Source organism: Juglans regia, chromosome 11, assembly GCF_001411555.2.
Source record: "Juglans regia cultivar Chandler chromosome 11, Walnut 2.0, whole genome shotgun sequence".
In the NCBI taxonomy this organism is placed as follows: Eukaryota; Viridiplantae; Streptophyta; class Magnoliopsida; order Fagales; family Juglandaceae; genus Juglans; species Juglans regia.
In genome coordinates, this window is record NC_049911.1 from 19,190,760 (window position 1) to 19,205,943 (window position 15,184).

A 15,184-nucleotide genomic window follows, 5' to 3' on the forward strand; every position below is an offset into this window, starting at 1 on the left:
TACTTCCCTCTTCCAGTGGGATCATTGTTCTCCCTATGCCTGGGGTGTACGCCCTTGCTCTGGACGACATATTGTCGCATTTAATGTGGCAGTCTCTGTTGGGGGATCTGGACCCACGTTGAGTTTCTATACCCGGGGGCAACATCTTGTCACATTTAATGCGGCACCCCCTATTAGAGATGAGATCCCAACCCATATCGGGTCATTTAATGTGGCGTGGCTGGAGGCCTGTAAGGATTATCCTGCCTTTCTTGTGCTGGCCTTGGCTTTCTCCTCTCCATATGTTGAGTCTTTCAACACCGGCCTTTTAGCCTTGACAAATTGGGTTGGGGCCCAACTTGGCATGGGACAAATATGTCCTTCTAGTTGCCCTACAAATTCCTCTCATGAGGGTATGGCGGGAATTTTTAATGGTCACAATAGTTTTGTCCTCATCTTCATCAATTTTCTCGGTGTTATACATTCTCACATCTTGAGACTGAGCATAATGGTTTTGTGCCCACATCCCCTCATGTTGCGTGGATTGCGGGAACCGTTAGAGGTGTTTTCGTTCCCTATACACTTGTCAACCCACCATTAGGGCTTACTCGACCATCGTTTACCCTTTATTTAAACCCTCATTCTTGTCTTCTGACTGTCTTCCACCCGCCACAGATTTCACTTTCTTCTCCTGTTTGTCCCTTCTCCAGGAGTTCTACTCTTCCTCTTTTTCGTCCTTGCTTCTTTACTCGTCTTCTTTGGCTCCTAGAAGCATGTCTAGGTTGTCTTCGCGGGGTTCGTGTTCCCCTCGTCGAGGTGGGTCTTCGGTGAGACTTGAGTCTTCTTCTCGGCGAGACCACCCTTGCTATGATGGGCACAACTGGTCATCTACCACCAGCTCGGCAGACCTCAGGGTGTTGAGGGATACATATGGAGTCCTAGACTCATTTGTCCTGGAGGTCCTAAGCTCGCATCGGGGGGTCATCGACTCATGGGGCTTGCTGAGATGGTTGCTCTGCACACCAACTCCCTTTTGCACGGGCTGAGACTCCCTTTTGTCGCCTCGTTTGCGACGTTCTAGATCTTCTGGGATGGCCTCTACCTAACTACGTCCCAATACGTGGAGGATCCTGATGTTATATTGTGTAGTATGTCGCATGGTCTTGGAGCCCGTTGGCGAGGGATATCCAAACTACACCGCTCAAGAATTTTTTTTTTACGCACGAGATCTGATCCTTGGGGGGCAACATTTGCATCTTCCATTTCTGATCCAAATACCGTGTTGCTCAGTTTGAGGGCCACTATTTCAAAGCCAAAAATTGGCAACCTGAATTCTTGTTTGTGTCTGGCGAGGGGTGGGAATTCCCTGGTAGTGAAGTCAACATGCAAGAGTTCCCCCATCTGGGTTGCATAGGGGATTGTTCCTGATGACAAGGTGATCATCGTTACTCTTTTAGAGCTAGAGGAAGCTCGCATATAGACAATTTATTCCTAGGTCGATCAATGCCAAAAGGAGGTATGGACCGAAGCCCTCTAGACTAGAGAAAACATCGGCCGATTGTTGGTGATCTAGGGCTGATCTCTTGTGGTCGGTCGCCACTTTTTGAGGGACCCCGTCATTTCCCAAGGTGAGAGAGGCCTTCTGATGCTATGTTTGGAATGGGAGAAAAGAGACCTCGCCGCGAGGGTGAGGAGGCTCAAAGATCGAAGGAGACATGCAGCCGGTTGGAGCCTAAGCAGGGGGCTTCTGGCCCATTCGTACGTAGGGCAGTCGCGATAGGCTACGCCACTGCTAGTTGTCCTAGCCTCGGTCAGAGGGAACTCTCTTGACTTAGATGATTTTAATGCTATTATGGTGCAAGTTGGTACCGATCTAATAACGGCGTTGGGCTTCGAGTTTTCAGTGTCGGATGGTCAACTTGTTTCTCCATTCCTGGATCTCCCTTCTACCCTGCTTGGCTACCAAAGGTCGATGAGGACTCTCCACCAGAACCAGATAGATTTAAAGATAGCGTTCTTCAAAGCCCTACTCAATATGATTTCTGGGGTTTCTCAAGGTCAAATTCCCACAGAGTGCCTTGAAGGGGGCTAGTGGCACCCCTGTTGTTTTGGGTGATATTGCTCAGTCGGGTGCTTCAATTTTCAAGGCACCTTCCACAGTTTTCAGTGGCGAGGTGCCAGTCGTGCTTGCCGATCACAAGTGTCTCTCTCCTAATGACCATGTGGCCCTGAGGACAAGGTTTCAATTCATTCTTCTCCCTTCAGTGTGTCTTTTGGGCAAGGGGCCTCTTTTCTTGCCATCTTTTAGGAGGTGTCTTCCATGGTCCCTTCGAAAGGTGGTGAGGAGTAGGTGGACAAACCAAGTCTTATCAACCCCGCAGGTGATGGAGTTTTGGGTCTTGCTGACCCTGCGGGCGCTAGATCGTCATCCGAACCAGTCGTTGAACTAGCTGATGATCTGGGGCTTGAGGGAGACTCAATGACGTCGCCGCCTCCCTCACCTCGACCATTGTCTCTCGAGCCACTCTATGAGTTGAGGTCGGTAGGTCGAGGTGAGGAGCACAATTCTTTAGGATGATGGCCTCCCCACTCCCGATCTAGGGTCGAGTTTGTGCGCGAAGTGGCAAACCATCTCAAGGACTTTCTCTCTCCAGTAAATTTTCCTGCCATCTTTCACTAGGTTCTTCTATTTTTCACCATTGCTAATTGGTTGGCTTTGCTCAATAGGGAGTCGATGATCTGGCGGCTAGCATCGTGGATGGTCAGGTCGAGTTGGAGGGGGAGGCTCACTGATTGAGATAAATCATTGAATATTTTATATATCTAGAACCAGTATATTTTAATTATTTCATTATATTATTATTGGTTTTAGATGGAAAAGTAGTGTGAACTTGCTACTGTTCTCAGTGTATGAGCAGTTGGGAATTGCTGAGCTAAAAAAAACATTCATCATGCTACAGTTGGCTGGTAGATTAGTTAAGGTGTCGAGAGGTATTGTTAAGGATGTACTGGTCCAGGTGGACAAATTTTACTACCCAGTGGATTTTGTAGTTCTTGATATACAGCAGCCAGCCTCCATTATTTACCATATGTCTGTCATCCTTGGACGCCATTTCTTGCTACCTCCAATGCATTGATTAATTGTCGAAGTGGAGTACTAAAGCTCACATTCGTGAATATGACATTGGAAATGAATGTGTTCAACGCCTGCAAGATGCCTAGTGGATGCGACGATTCAGAGGTGCATGCTCTTGATATGGTAGATGATTTTGACGTTTCAAAGCTGTTATCAGTATTTGATTCTGAGAGTGCATTTGAGGATGACTCTCTTGAGCAGTCTGAGGCTCTTGTTGAGACAGTTCCTTCGTCATTAGAGTTGACAGATTTAGAGGGGCATTTGGCAGAGACAAATGGGTCTCCTCAGTTATCAGATGTGAGTTACATGAGTAGTTGGCGTAGGCCAATCTTTGAAGCTCTTGATTTACCATAAGTCATGAAGTCATCAAAAGAAAAAGTCCCCACACTGGAGTTGAAGACACTACTCGAGGACTTGAAGTACATTTTTCTGGGCCCAGTTGAGGGCACATTTCCAGTAATCATTTCTTCTAAGCTTACTTCGAAGTAGGAAACTAAATTATTGACAGTGCTGAGACAACATCAAGGAGCGATAGGTTGGACTATCGCAGACATCAAGGGTATTGACTCTTCAATTTGTACCCACAACATTTTTCTGGAAGCAAATGCGAGACCAGTTCGTGATGCACAATGGAGGTTGAATCCCACCATGAAGGAGGTGGTGATGCAAGAGGTGCTGAAATTGTTAGTTGTGGGCATCATCTATCCTATCTCTGACAGCAAGTGAGTAAGTTTGACACAATATTTGTTGGCTAAGAAAGATGCAAAACCACGCTTGATCCGCTAGATTTTACTACTTCAAGAGTTCAATATCACCATTAAGGACAATAAATGAATCAAAAATGTGGTGGCTGACCATATCTCCATATTGCAATCATACACCCCTTCAAAAGTCATATTTCTTCTTGATGATAGTTACCCAGATGAGCAGTTATTTGTGGTTCACAAATCTCTCTGGTTTGCTAACATAGCCAACTATTTGGTAACTAAGCAAATACCCTCTGAATGGTTCATCCAAGATAAGCGCCCATTTCACTCTGAGGTACGACACTTTTACTTTGATGATCCGTATTTTTTCAAATATTGTTCTGACCAATTGATTCGAAGATGCATTCCTGATGATGAGTTTTCATCTGTGTTGAGATTTTGTCATACGGGTGCATGTAGTGGTCATTTTTCAGCAAGAAAATAGTTACTAAAATTTTGCAAAACGGTTTTTACTGGCCTTCCATGTTTAAATATGTTTACAATTTTTGTAAGGCTTGTGAGCTAATAAATGTTATTTTTATCTGATTTTTATCATTCTTTTTATTTATGAAAAGTGTCATTTTCCCTTGAATACTATTGATTTTATTTTATTTCTACATATTTTTATTTGTTTTCTTGGATTTGAATGAATGAGAAGACTTAGTGCAAAATGAGAGCATTTTGGTACAAAAGAAGAGACTACGGATCTAGACCGATGAGAGGCACCGAGATTTGAAGAGAGCCGATAAGATCTGGATGAGGATCCTTGTCCCGTGGGTAGCAAAGAGATTTCTCTCGCCTAAAGGCAAGAAGACTTACCTCTCGATAGGCTAGGAGACTCGCGACCAGAAGGCGCGACCTGAAGGTGCGAGGACTTGGCGACAAGACTCTAGGTGGTTAGATTGGACGACCAGTCTAAACGACCAACTTAAGAGACCAACCTAAACGACATCATGGGCAACAACTAGAAAATGAGAGAGGAGTCTTTCATCCCGATCGGGAGTCATTCCACTAAGTAGGAGAGGAGAGGGTTGTCTGGTCTTTGTGACTTCCAAGCCCATTCATTTGTGACCTTCCAGCCAGTTATATTCAGAGCACACGACATCTACTTGGTGGGACCCTTCCGAATTCCGCAATCAATTTGCTGACCACCAAATCCTCTCGAACTCCGTAATTCAAGCCGTTTATTACTAAATCTTCCATTTTAGATAATTATCATATTCTTGGGATAATTTCCTTTTATGTCAACATCTGTCTTTAGAAACTATTTTTCAGATTTTTAGGCTAGATTGTAGCCGCATTTATTTTATTTCCGGATTTTATTTTTTACATCTATTTAATTTCGTCTTGTGGGATGAATAGAGGGTCTTGATTCTTAATCTTAGTTTTGGTTTTAGTCTTGGTTTGAGTTAGAGAGTTCTGAATCTGAGTCGAGAGTTTTTATGTTTTAGAGTCTCAGTCTGAGTTTAGAGTTCTAGAATTTATTCTTGAAGTGTTTTTTCGAGAACGCGGAACTGGAGGGTAGAGGCTAGAGTCGCATGCCTCATCAACTGACTTCAACTAAGAACACTAGTTTTATTATTATTATTTTTTTTAATTTCATTATGAACTAATTATATTTTCTAGAACTTCGATGTAGCCTAGCATTGAACACACAATTTATATTCCAAGTTATTTTATTTTTAATATTTTATTTTTGATTTAGTGTTTATTTCTTGTTCTTAATGCTTACAATTTTCTAGTTAACTATTATTCGATCTTTTGGATTGCAATGAGACCGAGAGGTAATTTGTGATTAAAGGTCTAGAATTAAAAACCATTAGTTGAGCAAAAGCAGAGATGCTTTACCGCGACTAATGTGATTTTCAAGAAAAATTCAAAGAACTTAGTGAGTCTCAAATTAGTTAAATTCACAAAGATATGAAGTTATTAGTTCGAGATATTTTTGATATTATTCGAGAGAAAATATTGAATAGTTAAGATATTTTTATCATCAACTTGGGATAATTAGGATTCTATAACAATGAAGAATAAACTATGTGACATTTGCTTTGTGAAGTCGAATGCTCTAGATCTATTATTATTATTTTTAAAATCTTAATTTTAATATTCTTTTCTTCAATTTAATTTAGATAAATCATTCTTCAAATTTTGATTTTTTAAATAATAATTAATTTAGTCAATTTCAATACTCAGTAGCATAATTATTCCATGTGGGTTCGATAACCATTTTCTTTAAAACACTTTACTACTTGTTACGATTCTATGTACTTGCAGATATATTTTTATGCGAACAAGTTTTTGGCACCGTTGCCTTGGAATTAATTATTTGTTATTGATATTGATACTAGCTAGATTTTTACTACATCAATTTTATTTGTTTAAATTAGATATAGGTTTGATTTTTTTTTTCCTGGAATTAGAAGTGCATGCACCGATCTAAATCATTATAACATACACTTTTCGATCCCGAGATTGAAAGAACCTTACGTCAGATCATGCCGCCTCCAAAGTTAATATGGCTGACTTGGAGCACAAGGTGTTAAGAGACTATGCGATGCCCTCGATCAATGGGGCGACGTCCAGTATAAGGCGGTCAGCTATACAAGCCAATAATTTCGAGATCAAGCCGGCCATCATTCAAATGATCTAACAAACCGTCTAGTTTAGGGGACTATCACAAGAGGATCCTAACGTCCATATTGTAAATGTCCTAGAAATTTGTGATACTTTTAAATACAACGGAGTGACAGATGATGCAATTTGATTGAGACTTTTTCCCTTTTTACTTAGGGAAAAATCAAAAGCTTGGCTAAATTCTTTGCCGCCTGGCATCATCACCACCTGGGAACTGTTGGCACAAAAATTTTTAGTGAAATACTTCCCTCTGGCCAAGACAGCAAAGATAAGAAATGATATCACTATCTTTACCCAATTTGAGGGTGAATCATTATATGAGGCATGAGAGAGATACAAGGATGTATTGTGCAAGTGTCCACATCATGACCTCCCAGCTTGGCTTCAAGTATAGACGTTTTACAATGGTTTGGGATCGAGCATTAATGAGTAAGACCCCTGAAGTTGCATATGAACTTCTGGAAGAGTTGGCGTCCAACAACTATTAGTGGGCCGCAAAGAGAGCAATGCTAAAGAAGTCAGCCAGCGTCGTTGAGCTTGACTCTATATCTGCAATTGCGTCTCAGTTGGATATCCAAACAAATAGGTAAAATGAATGTTAATGTTATTTAGACTAATGTTGCTTATGATCATTGCGCAGGAAATCATTCAAGTGTAGATTGCCATGTGGGGAATCCTTTTGTCCAACCAAGTTATGAACAAGCCCATTACATGTTCAATTTCGAACATCAAAACAATCATTATTCAAACATGTTCAATCCCAAATGGAGAAATCACCCTCATTTTTTATGGAGCAATAACCAAGTACCGATTAGACCACCTCAACAGTTTCCACAGCAAGAGAAGAAGCCGACACTTGAAGATATGTTCATACAGTACATGCAAAAGAATGATATGGGGACCCAAAACAACTCGGTTTCAATCCGCAATCTCTCGGCACAGATTGGTCAGCTCTCAAACATGCTTACCGGACTTTACCGAGTAACATTGTGACCAATCCTAAGGAACATGTCAAAGCCATAACATTGAGAAGTGGGCAGACATATGCCCAGCCACAGTTGGTAAATACTGAGTGAGATGAAGAAGGTGTTGAAAATGTGGAGTCTGAAAAGAAGGAAACTGAGTACGAGGTTAAAGAAACCGATCGGGAGGCGATCAACCAGCAAGCTGAGAAGACTAGAGAGAATAAAGGGGTTGCAAAATCCAAGAAATCCAGGGAGTTTACTTCTGAAACTTATTCTCCTTTAATTTATGATCCACCAACCCCTTTTTTGCAAAGATTAAAGAAAAATAAAATTGATAATCAATTCTCTAAATTTTTGAGTATATTTACGCAACTGCATATTAATATTCCTCTAATTGAAGCTTTAGAGAAAATGCCTAAATATGCAAAATTTATTAAGGATATATTATCAAACAAGCTGAAATTGGAGGAACATGAGACTTGATTCGCTTATTCTATAAGTTGTAGGACATGACTTGGATATGATTTAAGGTGTATATTTTGAAATTGACATAAGTTTGACCGAATGCCAGGTTTGAGGTTCTGCAGACTATAAACATATGAGATTTAGATATCAGTGGGTTTTAAAAAGTAACTTTAGGTTTGAGGTGTAGGAATTTGAGGACTAAGAAATGATTATGTGGATATTTCAGGTTTGAGATTCTACAGATTTTATAGATTGAGTTTTTGGATATCTGAAGTTTATAAATGATGTATTTTTAAAAGTGATTTGTTGATGAGACTTAAGGTCCTAGAATTCTGCGGGCTCCAAGATATGATTTCTCTCTCTCTCTCTCTCTCTCTCTCTCTCTATATATATATATATATATATATGATATATAAGGTTTTTGCACTTGTAGACCTATGAAATATGTCCCACGAAATTTGAGATTTGAGATTTTTGCATATTTTACGAAAACAAGTTTTTAAGATATTCAAGATTTTAGTTCCAGTAGGCGTAATTCTGTGGACTATAGGAAATGATTCTGACAGGATTTAAGGTTTAGACTTTAGGTTGACTTCTTGGAAAGAGTTTTGTTTAGGAGCTTGAGGGTTACACTTGTGATATTGATGTTTTAGAGGCTACAATCATGTTGGTAAAATTGGTGAATTTGACTCTGGTAAGTTAAAAATGTATGGACTGATTAAATGTGGGGTTTAGTTAATTTTAGAGGTACGTCAATGAGTTACAATGTGTTTGGGATTACAAGTTGTTAAAGTGTGCAGTAGAAGAGTGGTTTTGGCGATATGATAGTTTGAGAGTTTTTTTTTTGTGATTTGTATGAGGTTCATGTATTATGTGGAGAGTTATTATTAGGTTTTTGATTATATTATTGAGGTTATTATATTATGTGGAGAATTTGAAATTTATTATTTGGTCTTTAATCGCATTATTGAGGTTTATATTTTAAACTTGAAATTGTAGTGTGCGCGAACGTGTATGGCTGGGGGAAATATGAGAGAATAAGATGGACAATATTGGAGAGTTAGAATTTGAAATATTAGGTTCGACAATTTTGGAATATTAATTAGGTTTGAAAATATGATTGACGATTGGGGTAGGCATGGAATGGTTGTAGCAAATAGATATTTAGGCTTTGCTTGTGGTACTAGCAAATTTTGAGGACGAAATTTTTTTTTAAGGGGGGAAAATGTAATACACGGGACCTGTATCGAGCGAGCCGATTTCTAAAATTTTTGGATTTATACGTATGGAAAGCAAGTTGATTTTTCGAATATTTTTATGGGCCGATAACTTTTTTTCAAGAGACAAGTTGGAATATTGTAGAGTTTGATTCAAGGACCAAAACTTAGGTAAGAATCAATTTATTTTTTTTATTCACTACCAGTCTTGGACCCAAATTTTTGAAATACTTGATCACTACATGGCCCAAGCCCATTTTTATTAAACTGGGAGACCCAACGGCAGTTTGTTTTTTTTTTTCTCTTTAAATAAAACTCCCCACCTTTACACGTCTCTTTCTGTTAGTCATAAGCTTACACGTCTCTAATGTATTTATCCACTCAATGCACATGCACGTCTCCCTCATTTCTCTAGGATTTTTCCATCGCCGATAAATATATACATATATACCTGCATGTGATAGTTTACCAAGCCTATAGCTGCCACAAACCTCCCACGGCAGTCTCCACCCTCGCACATAAGTAGCCCCTGCTTTAACCTCAGCAAGTCGCAACCCCCGGGGAAATCCCTCACGAAAGCTTAGCCCGTTATGTCCCTTGTTTTAGCCCCCGAAAACAGAGCAACAAATAGCCAAGTGACTTTTCGTTCAAAGCCACCACACACAGTGCCAGCCCCTCCGCGTCGTTACCATTGGCATAGAAAACTTCGACAGTCATTCCACGCTGCCCCTAGCCCAACGCATCCCTCATGGCAAGCCACCGACAGCATCTCTGTGTCACTATCTCTCGGCTTACTCTATCTCTATCACGTATTTTTCTCGCATCACTCTATCTCTCTGAACTCAGCCTCCGACGTAGCCACCATCCACCTCCCAGCTCTTGGCACAACTCCTTCCCACACAGTGAGCATGCTTCTACTACATGGTTTAATAAGGAAGCTTATAATGTCTAAGCTTTTGTTGTGTCATGCCTTCCCATGATAGCCCATGCACTTTAAGCCATTTTACTAAAACACCATCTTAGATGAGCACTATATTAAATCTAATTTGGTTGCACAAGGACTTCATTTGTTTTTTCTTTTATAGGATATAAAGAAAATAAACAAAGATTTTGAAGTATATAATCAAAGGATGAATTTTAGATGGGACTAGTAAGTGCAAATTTTTATTTTTAAATCGCTTAGAACAGAAAATAATTAAGTCTATTTTAATTAAATGATATTTTTGCTTTGTCTACTTTAATAGATTTTGATATAATTATGTTAGCGAATTTTATATTGTATAGTTGAACTTCAATAGTAAATAAGTTAAAATTTAATGATTTAGTTGGAGTTATTAAGTGGACACGAATGAATTTAGAAAGTGATGGTATTTTAGAGTTAAGAGAAATTTTAGGTTTTGAGGTATTAAAATAGGTATTTCAAGTGAAATTATGAAGTACATGTTCAATTGGAGATTTATTCAAGTTGCATAAATTTTCTATAGGTGACTATTGATTTTTGTTCAGTACTGCTGTGGAGAATTTTTAATAAGCAAAGAAGTTCAGGTAAGCGGGTTCCTATGCTACATTTTGCATAAAATAAAACGATCTGAGGTTGATTTTGAAAAATATGCATGTTTTGTTATAAAAAGAAATTTTGGAAACGGCCTCAATTATTTGTTCTGCATTACTCATGAAATTCTGGATAAGAAGAAAATAGTTTCCGTCATGACTGGTGTAGACATTTTCTTTTGAACTGTGCAAAAGAGAGCGAATATGAAATTTTGTGCAAAAATTATATTTTTGTGATCTGATTCTATTTTGTTCTGAAAAATGTTCTGTACTCTGATATGATATGATGTGATTTTTGAAACTCTTGGCATGGCATTTTGTTTCTGTTCTGTTCTGACCTTACCACGGGTGTAAAACTGTGGTTTCTGTTTGGGTTGGTGCCAACTTTTCTGTCTTCGGTGCACCCACTTTGGAAGCAAAGCGGTTTTCTACTTGGTCTTTCCTGTGTGCACACTCAGAATTCTGAGAATAATAAGGAGAAGATTCATATTTTGTTTCTGCTCGATTGGCCGTAAGTTGCACAATACTACAATTGGGGTTAAACATGGTCTCTGTTCCAAAGGGATTTTGATTATGAATATTTTCAAACTTTTGCTCTGATATTTTTGATAACATGCTCTGACTCTACATTCTAAAAAGAAAAAGTGTTTTGTTCTGCATTCTAAATTTTGTAAATACTCATGTTTTTATACTAGTATATGATCTCTGCTTATTGAGTTGCTGATAACTCACCTCTTATCTTCAAACATTTTTTAGATGATATTGATGGTTCTGCTGGAGAGCACGAATAGGCAGTGTTAGAGAGGTTTGCCGTTTATAAAGGAATAAGTGTCCGACGGTACAAGTACTTATTCGAGAGTCATAGTTAGTAAATTGATTATTTTCAGTTATTTTGATATGACGAGTCAATGATATTTTTGAGTTTTTGACAAGTTGTTAATTTATTTCATTGAGAATTTTTTTGTTGTCTCTATGAAGGAATATAGATATTTGTGTTGAATATTTTATGGAGTTTCTGGATTATTTATAGTTTTGATATTTGAGGTGATATTGAGTAATAAGAGCTAACTCTTCGGACCACCGGGACATTACAGTTGGTATCAGAGCCAGCTTTGAGATTCTGCATAATATAATAAGGAGTTTGATGGAATTTGAGGTTTTAGACTCGATTGGCTTATTCTGTAGGTTGTAGGACATGACTTGGATATGATTTAAGGTGTAGATTTTGAAATTGACATAAGTTTGACCGAATGCCAGGTTTGAGATTTTGCAGACTATAGACATACGAGATTTAGATATCTGTGGGTTTTAAGAAGTAACTTTAGATTTGAGGTGTGGGAATTTGAGGACTAAGGGATGATTATGTGGATATTTCAGGTTTGAGATTCTACAGATTTTATAGAATGAGTTTTTGGATATCTGAAGTTTATAAATGATGTGTTTTTAAAAGTGATTTGTTGATGAGACTTAAGGTCCTAGAATTTTGAGGGCTCTAGGATATGATTTTTTTTTTTTTTTAATGATATGTAATGTTTGTGCACTTGTGGACCTATGAAATACGTCCCACGAAATTTGAGATTTGAGATTTTTGCATATTTTAGGAAAACGATTTTTTAAGACATTCGAGATTTTAGTTCCAGTAGGCGTAATTCTGTGGACTATAGGAAATGATTCTGACAAGATTTATGGTTTAGACTTCAGGTTGACTTCTTGGAAAGAGTTTTGGTCAGGAACTTGGGGCTTAGACTTGTGATATTGATGTTTTAGAGGCTACAATCATGTTGGTATAATTTGTGAATTTGACTCTGGTGAGTTAAAAATGAATGGACTGGTTAAATGTGGGGTTTAGTTAATTTTAGAGGTACGTCAGAGAGTTACAAGGTGTTTGGGATTACAAGTTGTTAAAGTGCACAACGGAAGCGTGGTTTGGCGATATGATAGTTTGAGAGTTTTTTTTTTCGTGATTTGTATGAGGTTCATGTATTATGTGGAGAGTTCGAAATTATTATTAGGTTTTTAATTATATTATGTGGATAATTTGGAATTTATTATTTGGTCTTTAATTGCATTATTGAGGTTTTTATTTTAAACTTGAAATTGCAGTGTGTGCGAACGTGTATGGCTAAGGAAAATATGAGAGAATAAGATCGATAATATTGGAGAGTTAAAATTTGAAATATTAGGTTTGAAAATTTTGGAATATTAATCAGGTTCGACAATATGATTGACGCTTAGGGTAGGTATGTAATGGTTGTAGCGGATAAATATTTAGGCTTTGCTTGTGGTACTAGCAAACTTCGAGGATGAAAATTTTTTTTAAGGGGGGAGAATGTAACACATGGGACCAGTAATGAGCCACTTTCTAAAAGTCTTGGATTTATACGTATGGAAAACGAGTTGATTTGTTGAATATTTTTATGGGCCGATAATTGTTTTTCAAGAGGCAAGTTGGAATATTGCAGAGTTTGATTCGAGGCCCAAAACTTAGGGAAGAATCCGTTTATTTATTTATTATTCACTACCAGTCTTGGACCCAAGTTTTTGAAATGGACTCTACTTGATCACTACATGGCCCACACCCATTTTTATTAAATTGGGAGAGCCAACAGCAGTTTGTTTTTTTTTTTTAAAAAAAAAAAAACTCCCCACCTTTACACGTCTCTAATGTATTTATCCACTCCATGCACATGCATGTCTCCCTCATTTCTCTAGGGTTTTTCCATCGCCTATAAATATATACATACATACCTGTATGTGATAGTTTACCAAGCCTATAGCTGCCGCAAACCTCCCACAACAGTCTCCACCCATGCATAGAAGCAGCCCCTTCTTTAACCTCAGCAAGCCGCAACCCCTGGGGAAATCCCTCACGGAAACTCAGCCCGTTATGTCCCCTGTTTTAGCCCCTGAAAATAGAGCAATAAACAACCTAGTGACTTTTCGGTCAAAGCCACCACACACGGTACCAGCCCCTCTGTGTCGTTACCACCGACACAGAAAACTTCGACGGTCACTCCATGCCGCTCCTAGTCCACTGCATCCCTCTCAGTAATACACCAACAGCATCTCCATGTCACTCTCTCTCGGCTTACTCTATCTTTTTCACGTATTTTTCTCTCATCACTCTATTTCTCTGAACTCAGCCACCAATCGCCGACATAGCCACCATACACCTCCCAGCTATTCGCACAACTCCTTCCCTCACAGTGAGCATGCTTCTACTTGCTTGGTTTAATAAGGAAGCTTATAATGTCTAAGTTTTTGTTGTGTTGTGCCTTCCCATGATAGCCCATGCACTTTAAGGCGTTTTACTAAAACACCGTCTTAGATGAGCACTATATTAAATCTAATTTGGTTGCATGAGGACTTCATTTTTTTTTTCTTTTATAGGATATAAAGAAAATAAACAAAGATTTTGAAGTATATTATTGAAGTATGAATTTTAGATTGGACTAGCAAGTGCAAATTTTTATTTTTAAATCCCTTTGAACAGAAACTAATTAAGTCTATTTTAATTAAATGATATTTTTGCTTTGTCTACTTTAATAGATTTTGATATAATTAATATTATCCAATTTTATATTTTATAGTTGTACTTCAATAGTAAATAAGTTAGAATTTAATGATTTAGTCGGAGTTATTAAGTGGACACAGATGAATTTAGAAATTGATGATATTTTAGAGTTAAGAGAAATTTTAGATTTTGAGGTATTAAAATAGGTATTTCAGGTGTAATTACGAAGTAACTGCTCAATTGGAGATTTATTCAAGTTGTATGAATTTTCTATAGGTGACGATTGATTTTTGTTCAGTACTGCTGTGGAGAATTTATGATAAGCAAAGAAGTTCAGGTAAGCAAGATTCCTATGCTACATTTTGCATAAAATAAAATGATTTGAGATTGATTTTGGAAAATATGCATGTTTTGTTATGAAAAGAAATTTTGGAAACGACCTCAATTATTTGTTCTGCATTACTCATGAAATTCTGTAATAGAAGAAAGTAGTTTTATTCATGATTGGTATATATATGAGCATATTTTGACATTTTGTTTCTAAACTATACAAAAGAGAGCAAATATGAATTTTGTGCATAAATTATATTTTTTTTATCTGATTCTGTTCTGTTCTGAAAATTTTTTGTACTCTGATATGATATGATGTGATTTTTTAAACCCTAGGCATGACATTCTATTTCTGTTCTGTTATGACCTTACCACGAGTGTAAAACTGTTGCTTCTGTTTGGGTTGCTACCAATGTTTCTGTTTCCGGTAGACCCACTCTGGAAGCAAAGTGATTTTCTACGTGGTCTTTCCTATGTGCACACTCGAGACTTCGAGAATAATAAGAGAAAGATCCACATTCTGTTTCTGCTCGGTTGGCCGCTGGGATTTGCACAATCCTACCACGAGGGTTAAATATGGTTTCTATTCTGATATGATAAGATAAGTTGTGATGTTTCAGTTTATGCTATGCCAAAGGGATTTT

The 15,184-nt window shown here is 38.0% G+C and overlaps 1 non-coding gene across 1 annotated transcript; it reads right to left on the minus strand.

Moving 5' to 3' along the window:
- Positions 1–6,763: 6,763 nt before the first annotated feature.
- Positions 6,764–6,870, minus strand: LOC118343891. The gene has a single exon (XR_004797678.1). It is a non-coding gene; the product is annotated as a small nucleolar RNA R71 (small nucleolar RNA).
- Between the last annotated feature and the right edge of the window lie 8,314 nt (positions 6,871–15,184).